This window comes from Conger conger, chromosome 10 (assembly GCF_963514075.1).
Source record: "Conger conger chromosome 10, fConCon1.1, whole genome shotgun sequence".
Classification (NCBI taxonomy): Eukaryota; Metazoa; Chordata; class Actinopteri; order Anguilliformes; family Congridae; genus Conger; species Conger conger.
In genome coordinates, this window is record NC_083769.1 from 1,401,511 (window position 1) to 1,409,956 (window position 8,446).

Consider the following 8,446-nt stretch of genomic DNA (forward strand, 5'->3'; position numbering starts at 1 on the left):
TGACCCCCAACCCCCCACTGCTCTCCTTGACCCTCCACCCAACCCCCACTGCTCTCCTTGACCCTCCACCCAACCCCCACTGCTCTCCTTGACCCTCCACCCAACCCCCACTGCTCTCCCTGACCCTCCACCCAACCCCCACTGCTCTCCTTGACCCTCCACCCAACCCCCACTGCTCTCCCTGACCCTCCACCCAACCCCCACTGCTCTCCCTGACCCTCCACCCAACCCCCACTGCTCTCCCTGACCCTCCACCCAACCCCCACTGCTCTCCCTGACCCTCCACCCAACCCCCACTGCTCTCCCTGACCCTCCACCCAACCCCCACTGCTCTCCCTGTGACCTTCACCCAACCCTCACTGCTCTCCCTGTGACCCCCCCCCCCCCCTTTCCCTGAGACCCACCCGGCCCTCGATACATCCAACAAGTCAGATACTTTTGACTTTCAGCTGCAAGGACTTCCATCACCACCTTCATGTAAATCTGAACACTATGAGACTGCTGATGAAAAAAAGTCAGAAAATCGCCTCGCTAGCCCACTCCTGATTACCATTACAAAAATACAGAAGCTGTATTTCGATTGTGCTCTGGCTTTAGAGTGCTTTCTGTGGGGAAGAGAAAGCCAGTGGGTGTTGGGGATACCCCTTCTTGTGTTGGGAGCTGTGTGAAAGGAGTGAGCAGGGGCTGCTGTGTGATGCGGCAGTGTGCATGGCTAGCGTGAGCCACAGCCTCTGCTTCCTCTCCTCTCTCACCATCAAAGACCCGTCGGTCAAGCGTTATGAAACATAGCTGACTTTTTTTGGGGGGGTTCAGGAATATGTATCATGTTAATGTAGAAATAGTAGCTTTGTCAAGGGGCTGGGTACCCCTTTTCTAGGTTCTTATTCCAGTTATATTGTTATCAGATTAAGTTAATTTGTTTTTAGGTAGTAGGGCCTTTCCATAGCAGTAGGGTGGTAATTATAGACTGATTCCCTTTATTTATTGATGATACTGGCATGACTCTGCAAACTGTCTGCTATGATTATTTTGTCATAATGTCATGAGTCCCCAGCTCTCAGGCTTGACCACTAACTGAAACCAGTCACAAAATGTCTCCCATGAGTAAGTGAATGGGGATCTTTTTGATGGACACGGTTATAGACTGGCTGTGGTGTTCAGTCACTTATCCTGATGCGTGTCTAGTTGGCTTATTTCTGGAGCGTGTACTGTGCGTCCTGTGCGATTACACAGCGTGACCATCAGCCTTTCAGCAAGGTGAAGCCTACCTCTGGAAGCCTCTTGCTGAAACTCAATCGCACCTTCACATACAGCCGACAAAAAACCTCTTTTATGATCTACTAAAGGATTCTGCTGAAATCTCTGTACCTATCAGTGTTAAATGTGTTCACTGTTCATCAGTTCGAGACACAACAAAAATATGGGTTTTTTCATTTGTTTGGTGTCATATGGAAATCTATGTGAATTCTTTACTGGTAAAATAGCCAATGAAATGCACCATGGAGACATTTTGTCTGGGGCAGGAAGTGGGTTTGGAGTGGAACTTTTTACTCTGACAGTAATTCCTCTTACCTGAACCTTACCTGGAAAGTCTGTTGGATGTTCATGCCATTTGGCCACATGTGACATATCTTCCAATTCCCTGGTTACTTAACAGGTTAGAATCTGACTAAGACAGTGAAATGATGATAGAAAATGTAAATTTCCATTTTGTACACAAAGGATTACACACTGTGGAGTCAGGTATCAGGGGGTGGTTGCAATTAATAATCTGTTGTGTACAGTTACCTTTTTTAAAGACATGTACAAAAATTTGTTTCTATTTTTGTGTGATGGTTTAAAAAACGAAATTATTTTAAAATAAATTTTAGTTTTTTTAGTCTTGTAATATATAATGCAGGGTTTTGTTCTTACAATAAAATGCTGGAATACTGAGACTGCTTTCCTGGTGTATCAATTGAGAAGCCACATGTTTAAACCCAATATTCCATCAGTTTCCAAAAGAAGAATTTTTGGCGGTCCAATTTGGGCAAATTACATTTCATTCCAGTCCCTTGGCAGATGCTCTTATCACGAGTGATGTAGGGTAGTGAAGAACATCCGTGTTACTCACAGGACTACAAACATACAACAACACCAAGAAGGCACAGAGCTGGAGTGTAACAACACTAGTCTTTTCATTTGCATTACATAGGCTACATTAAAATATGACCAGCTATACCTGTAACATCCGAAAGGAAATCCAGAGAAAGAAAGAAAAAGGATATCAAAATTGTACTGATGGCTAAATTGTACAATTCGAAGAGTTTATTCTTCAGTCTGTCTGAAGATGGGCAAGGTTTCTGCTGTTCTGACTGCAGTGGGGAGATGGGCAGGGTTTCTGCTGTTCTGACTGCAGTGGGGAGATGGGCAGGGTTTCTGCTGTTCTGACTGCAGTGGGTAGCCCGTTCCACCACCAGGGGACAGAACAAATAGGAGCAGTCTGGAAATGCGGGTGGAGGGTTTAGATGCCTAGAGCCAGCAGAGCAGAAGCTTCCAGTAGGTGTGTAGCATCTTATGTACTTCTAAAGACCTAATGGAGTTGCCCTGGAGTAGGTGGTGAAGAACCATCCTGTAGGTTTTTGCAGTCCTGCTCTAGAGGCAAATGGAAGACTAAATGTGGCAACATTAAATGCTGATATAAAAACAATTAATATATACATTTATAAAGAAATTGGTAATGTTTGAATAATTCACACCTCATGATTGTCCTTTTCACAATGGCATAATCATTTTCATGATTTTATTTCTACGTATTTCCGAATGGAATATTTCATAATGACGTTTTTGAATAGCGCTTTAGCTGCCTTTTTCTATTTCTGAGACTTTCCAAAATGGTAAGTCCTCCCGTCAATCAGCAGTGGGGCAGGGTCATTAATGGTCATTGCTTGCTCACAAATCTGGGCAAAACCAGCAGCACACATCAGTCTCTATGTATGAAATTATAATATATTATTATATATATTATAAGCCCTGAAGCTATTACTTTTTCAGGCCCCTCCCCACATGCATTCCCACAGCGGCTGCAAATAATGCGTCAGCTCATCCATTATCCAGCCTGCTTATTCCTGGGCAGGGTCATTACAAAGCACGAATACACCCTGAACAGGTTGCCATTCTATCATTAGGCAGTAAATAATAACAATTACTGAATACATACAAGTAGGTTATGGAAACGAAAGCATGATGCATACAGGTCTGGTGATTGAAGTTGAATTGAATTGAAGATCTAATTAAGTAGATCTCATTTGGAAGCGACTAGACCTATCGACAGCAGCTCCTGGCTACAGATCAGTGTTTCTCCTGACTTTATGATTCACACAATCACAAGGATTACAAAGTAAATTTGTAAGGGGCAACACAACATCGGAGAAGTTTATTTTCCACCAACCTTCTTGCTCCAAAAAGGCCTTCGGTACTCCAGTCCGAGGCTCAGGCGGCCTACCCCGCGGCGAGAGACGTATTACCGTATTACAGTATAATAAAATGTCAATCCTGACCTCTTTACACTGTGAAAGTTGTAAAAGTTTAAATGAGAGGATTGCAGTTCTGGAAGGACGGATCTCCATCTTGCACTCCATTAAAGCCGCTCTGGTGGTTCTCCTGACCCTGGTCCAATGTGGAGTCCTCCCAGGTCTGATGTTGCGGCCCTGCCTCTGCCTGCCCGGACACACTCCTCAGGGTCGCCGACGCGATCGCGTAGATCCCTCGCCCATTCATCTCGTCAGTGCCCCTCTCCCGGGGAGATGATCTCTACTTCCCATTGCAGGCCTATGAAGGAGCCTGTCCCTCCTCAACCTCGTCCCCTTTTCTCTCCAACAACCCTTATAGTGGGTGATTCGATTAGTTGCGAATGCAGCTACACACTGCTTTCCTGGAGCAACGGTCCCCATCATCCTGGGTAAGCTACCGGGCCTGATGCTATCGCTCCCGTCATCTATTAGCCGGATTATTGTACACGTTGGGACAAATATCACCGCTCGTCAACAGTCAGAGCTAACGAAAAAAGATTTTATGTTTTTAAATGACTGTGGAAAGTCCGTCTTTATATCTGGTCCTTTGCCTATGCTGGGGGGGAGAGCAGAACGTTTCAGCCGAATCCTCGGTCTTAATACCTGGCTCCAGTCCGCTTGCAGAACAAATAACATAGGTTTTATCGACAATTTTAACCTATTTTGGAATCGGTTCTCCTTTTTTACAGCGGGCTGCAAACATTCTACATGCTGTGCACTGTGCCAATGATTATGCCCCACGTGACTGACAACCAAATCAGGACAATCCTTTCCCTTCCAGGGTCAAAACACAGCCTATTGATGTGATCCCCCCTTCTGTTCTAATGTGTTTACTGCAGGTATCCCTATTCCTGTTCGTGTGACCAATAGGCCTAGATTGTCTGACCCCTACCGTCGTGATAGTCAGGCTTGCCGTGGTATGCGAGTGCTCTGTCCAGTTGCACATATCTTAAATTCTCCCTCCCCCAGTGTCGATTCGGCTGTTACTCAAGGTAAACCTTCGCATGGCTCTAATAAATGCAAGGTCAATAGTAAATAAAACATTTTTATTAAATGGCTTTTTTATCTCCCGGGGATTGGATTTTATGTTTATTACGGAAATCTGGCTCCATGCTGACGAATATGCACCTTTCTCTGAACTCCTTCCCCCTGACTGTTCATTCCTCAGCTCCCCTCGCACCACTGGTAACGGTGGAGGCATAGCCTCAGTGTTTAGATCTAGTCTCATGTGCCGACTGTGTCATTCCACACCTAGTTACTCCAGTTTTGAGTTGCAGCTCTTTGAAATGAACCTGTCCTCCCCGGTGCTCTGCGCTGTTGCTTATCGTCCGCCAAAATGTAACGCAGACTTCATTAATGATTTTGCTGACTTTTTGTCGGGGATCATGGTTAAATATGACCATATTTTAATTTTAGGTGATTTTAATGTCCATGTGTGCTGTGAATCAAGACCTTTAACCAGGGAATTTCTGCACTTAATTGATTCTTTTAATCTCATCCAATCTGTATCTGGCCCGACACATGAAAAAGGACACACATTGGATCTTGTCTTATCGTTTGGTCTATCTGTTTCTGTAAATGAAATCTGTACAACAGCATGTATCTCAGACCATTTACCTGTCCTGTTTACATCTTCTATCCCTTGATCGGGAATCAAATCATGTGCCTCCACACGCCGTTTGCGCTTGATCAACCAGTCGACCGCATCACAGTTCTCTGATATTTTCAGCGTCTCCTCGATTTGGGCGCTGGATGCGAACTGTGCTCTCAGTGCTGAGGAGCTTATCTCCATGTTTGATTTTACATGTTCTGAAATACTGGATTCTGTTGCTCCTTTTAGGCTTAGACGCACCAAAGCACTTTCAGAGCCGTGGCTTAATGATTCCACTCATTCTCTCAGGCGCGCTGAGAGAAAGTGGAAAAAGGATAAACTCCATGTCTCTCTAGAAATCCTGCGTAGTTGCCTATCAGACTACCAGAGAGCTGTTAAAACTGCCAAAACAGAGTATATATCTTGTCAACTCCTCCCTGTCTTCCGGCTGTTTTCCGGCATCCTCCAAGAGGGCCCACATCACTCCGCTGCTAAAAAAGCCTACCCTGGATCCCTCCATCATCCAGAACTACCGCCCGGTATCTCTTCTTCCTTTCCTTTCTAAAACTATAGAACGAGCCGCTTCTACTCAACTTTCTTCTTTCTTTTCTAACAACAACCTGCTAGACCCCCATCAGTCTGGCTTCAGATCGGGCCACTCGACAGAGACTGCGCTCCTCTCCGTCAGTGAGTCACTTCATGCCGCACGAGCAGCCTCCCTCTCCTCTGTCCTCATTCTTCTAGATCTCTCTGCTGCCTTCGACACTGTGGATCACTCCATCCTCCTGTCTGCCCTGTCAGCAACGGGCATCTGTGGCACAGCCCTGGACTGGATTGAGTCCTACCTCTCTGGTCGCTCCTTCCAGGTTGCCTGGGCTGGTTCGGTATCGACACCTCGGCCCCTCGCCACAGGAGTTCCCCAGGGCTCAGTCCTTGGCCCGCTTCTTTTTTCTCTCTACACTCGCTCCCTTGGCCCTGTGATCACTGCACATGGGCTATCCTACCACTGCTATGCGGACGATACCCAACTCTTCGTCTCGTTCCCGCCGTCTGATACGCAGGTTTCAGCCCGTATCTCTGCTTGCCTGAGGGACATCCAGAGCTGGATGGACAACCATCATCTAAAGCTCAACCCAGGTAAAACTGAAATGATATTCATCCCTGCTAATACCTCTCCCCATCTGGATCTCTCCATTTCCCTCGGGGATACCACACTCACGCCGTCACCCAGTGCAAGGAACCTCGGCGTGGTGATGGACAGCAGACTGTCCCTTTCCGAGAACATTGCGGCGGTGACCCGGTCTTGCAGGTTCTTCCTATACAACATACGGAGAATCCGCCCCTTTCTCACCCCCTACTCGACCCAGCTCCTGGTCCAAGCGATGGTTCTGTCCCGCCTGGACTACTGCAATTCCCTCTTGGCTGGCCTCCCAGCGTCTGCCATCAGACCCCTCCAACTCATCCAGAATGCAGCAGCTCGTCTGGTCTTCAACCTTCCCAAATACTCACACGTCACCCCCCTGCTTACTTCCCTCCACTGGCTGCCTGTCATGGCTCGCATCAAATTCAAAACATTGGTGCTAGCCTTCCAAGCAGTTAAAGGGTCTTCCCCAGCTTATCTGCAAAAAATCATCAGACCCTACACCCCTGCCAGACCTCTTCGTTCAGCCTCCACAGGCCGCTTGGCACCTCCCCCTCTCAGAACCTCCACCTCACGCTCACGACTACTGTCTGTTCTGGCTCCACGGTGGTGGAACGAACTCCCCGTTGAGGTCAGAACTATAGAATCCCTCCCCACCTTCAAGCGCAAGCTGAAGACACACCTCTTCAAACAGCACCTCTCCCCATCCCTCCCTACCTCCCTGTGAACCTTAATTGTTGTCTCTGTGACTTGTGTATCAGTATTTTAGTTGGCTAGGTAAGCAGTGTTTGGATAGTTAACTTTGGTGACTTTTGCTCTGTTTGTTTGTTCAAAAAAAAAAAAAAAAAAAAAAAAAAAAAAAAAAAAATGGCCCTTGTCCTTATCTTTGTTGTACAGGTAGCAGTTGAAATTGTACTTACCTCTAGGGTCTTTCAGCGAACTTATCCCTGGTTATGGGTATGCACTTTGTTGTACGTCGCTCTGGATAAGAGCGTCTGCCAAATGCCAATAATGTAATGTAATGTAAAATATCTACCTTAGTCTCCAAAAACACCCACAAGCCTCAGGTTCTTTTTAATGTTTTTAATTCCCTTATTAACCCCCGTGATGTATCCCCCATCATATCTTCACCCACACTCTGTGAAAATTTTCTTAAACTTTTCATTGAGAAGGTCTCTTAGGCTAGCCCACACGAGTGTTAACACATTGAGTGTTACCATTGACCCTGCTCCATCTCTGTGCTCTGCCATTTTTGACCAGTTTGAGCCTATATCCCTCCCTTCGCTCTCAGATATAATTAAGCATCTGCGGCCTACATATTGCCCCTCAGACAGCATCCCCTCTCGTCTTCTCAAAGAAGTTTTTGATTCAGTTGGTGCTAGCGTATTATTGCTAATCAATACCTGTCTCAGTTCAGTGTCCCAGCTGCATTCAAACATGCTGTAGTGCAACCACTGCTCAAAAAGAAAAATCTTGACCCCTCGGTTCTCTCTAACTTTAGGCCTATCTCCAAGTTACCTTTTTTGTCTAAAGTATTGGAGAAAGCAGTTTTTATTCAGTTACAATCATTTTCAGATAAAAATGACATCTGTGAAAAGTTTCAGTCTGGTTTTAAACCTCGGCACAGTACTGAAACTGCCCTTTTACGAGTTTTTAATGATCTGATAATAACTACAGACTGTGGTGAGCCTGCTATCCTGGTGCTCTTAGACTTGACAGCGGCATTTGACACCGTGAATCATGAGATTCTTTTATCTCACCTTGAACACTGTGTGGGTATTAAGGGGGCTGCCTTGGAGTGGTTTTGGTCGTACCTATTGGACAGGAGTTTCTCTGTCCATGTGGGAGATTACTCCTCAGATACAGCCCCACTCACTTGTGGAGTCCCCCAGGGCTCTATTCTAGGTCCTATTTTATTTTCTTTATATATGCTGCCCCTGGGGTCAATTTTCAGGAAGCATAACCTTTCTTTCCATTGCTATGCTGATGATGTACAGATTTACTTACCTGTAAAATCTCAATGCAAGAAGTCACTGCAGCTTTTACTTGCATGTCTTAAAGACTTAAAAAAGTGGATGGATGCTAACTTCCTGCATTTAAATGAAAATAAGACAAGCGAGGTCATTATGTTTGGACATCCAGCTCAATTGGAGGACATTGCTG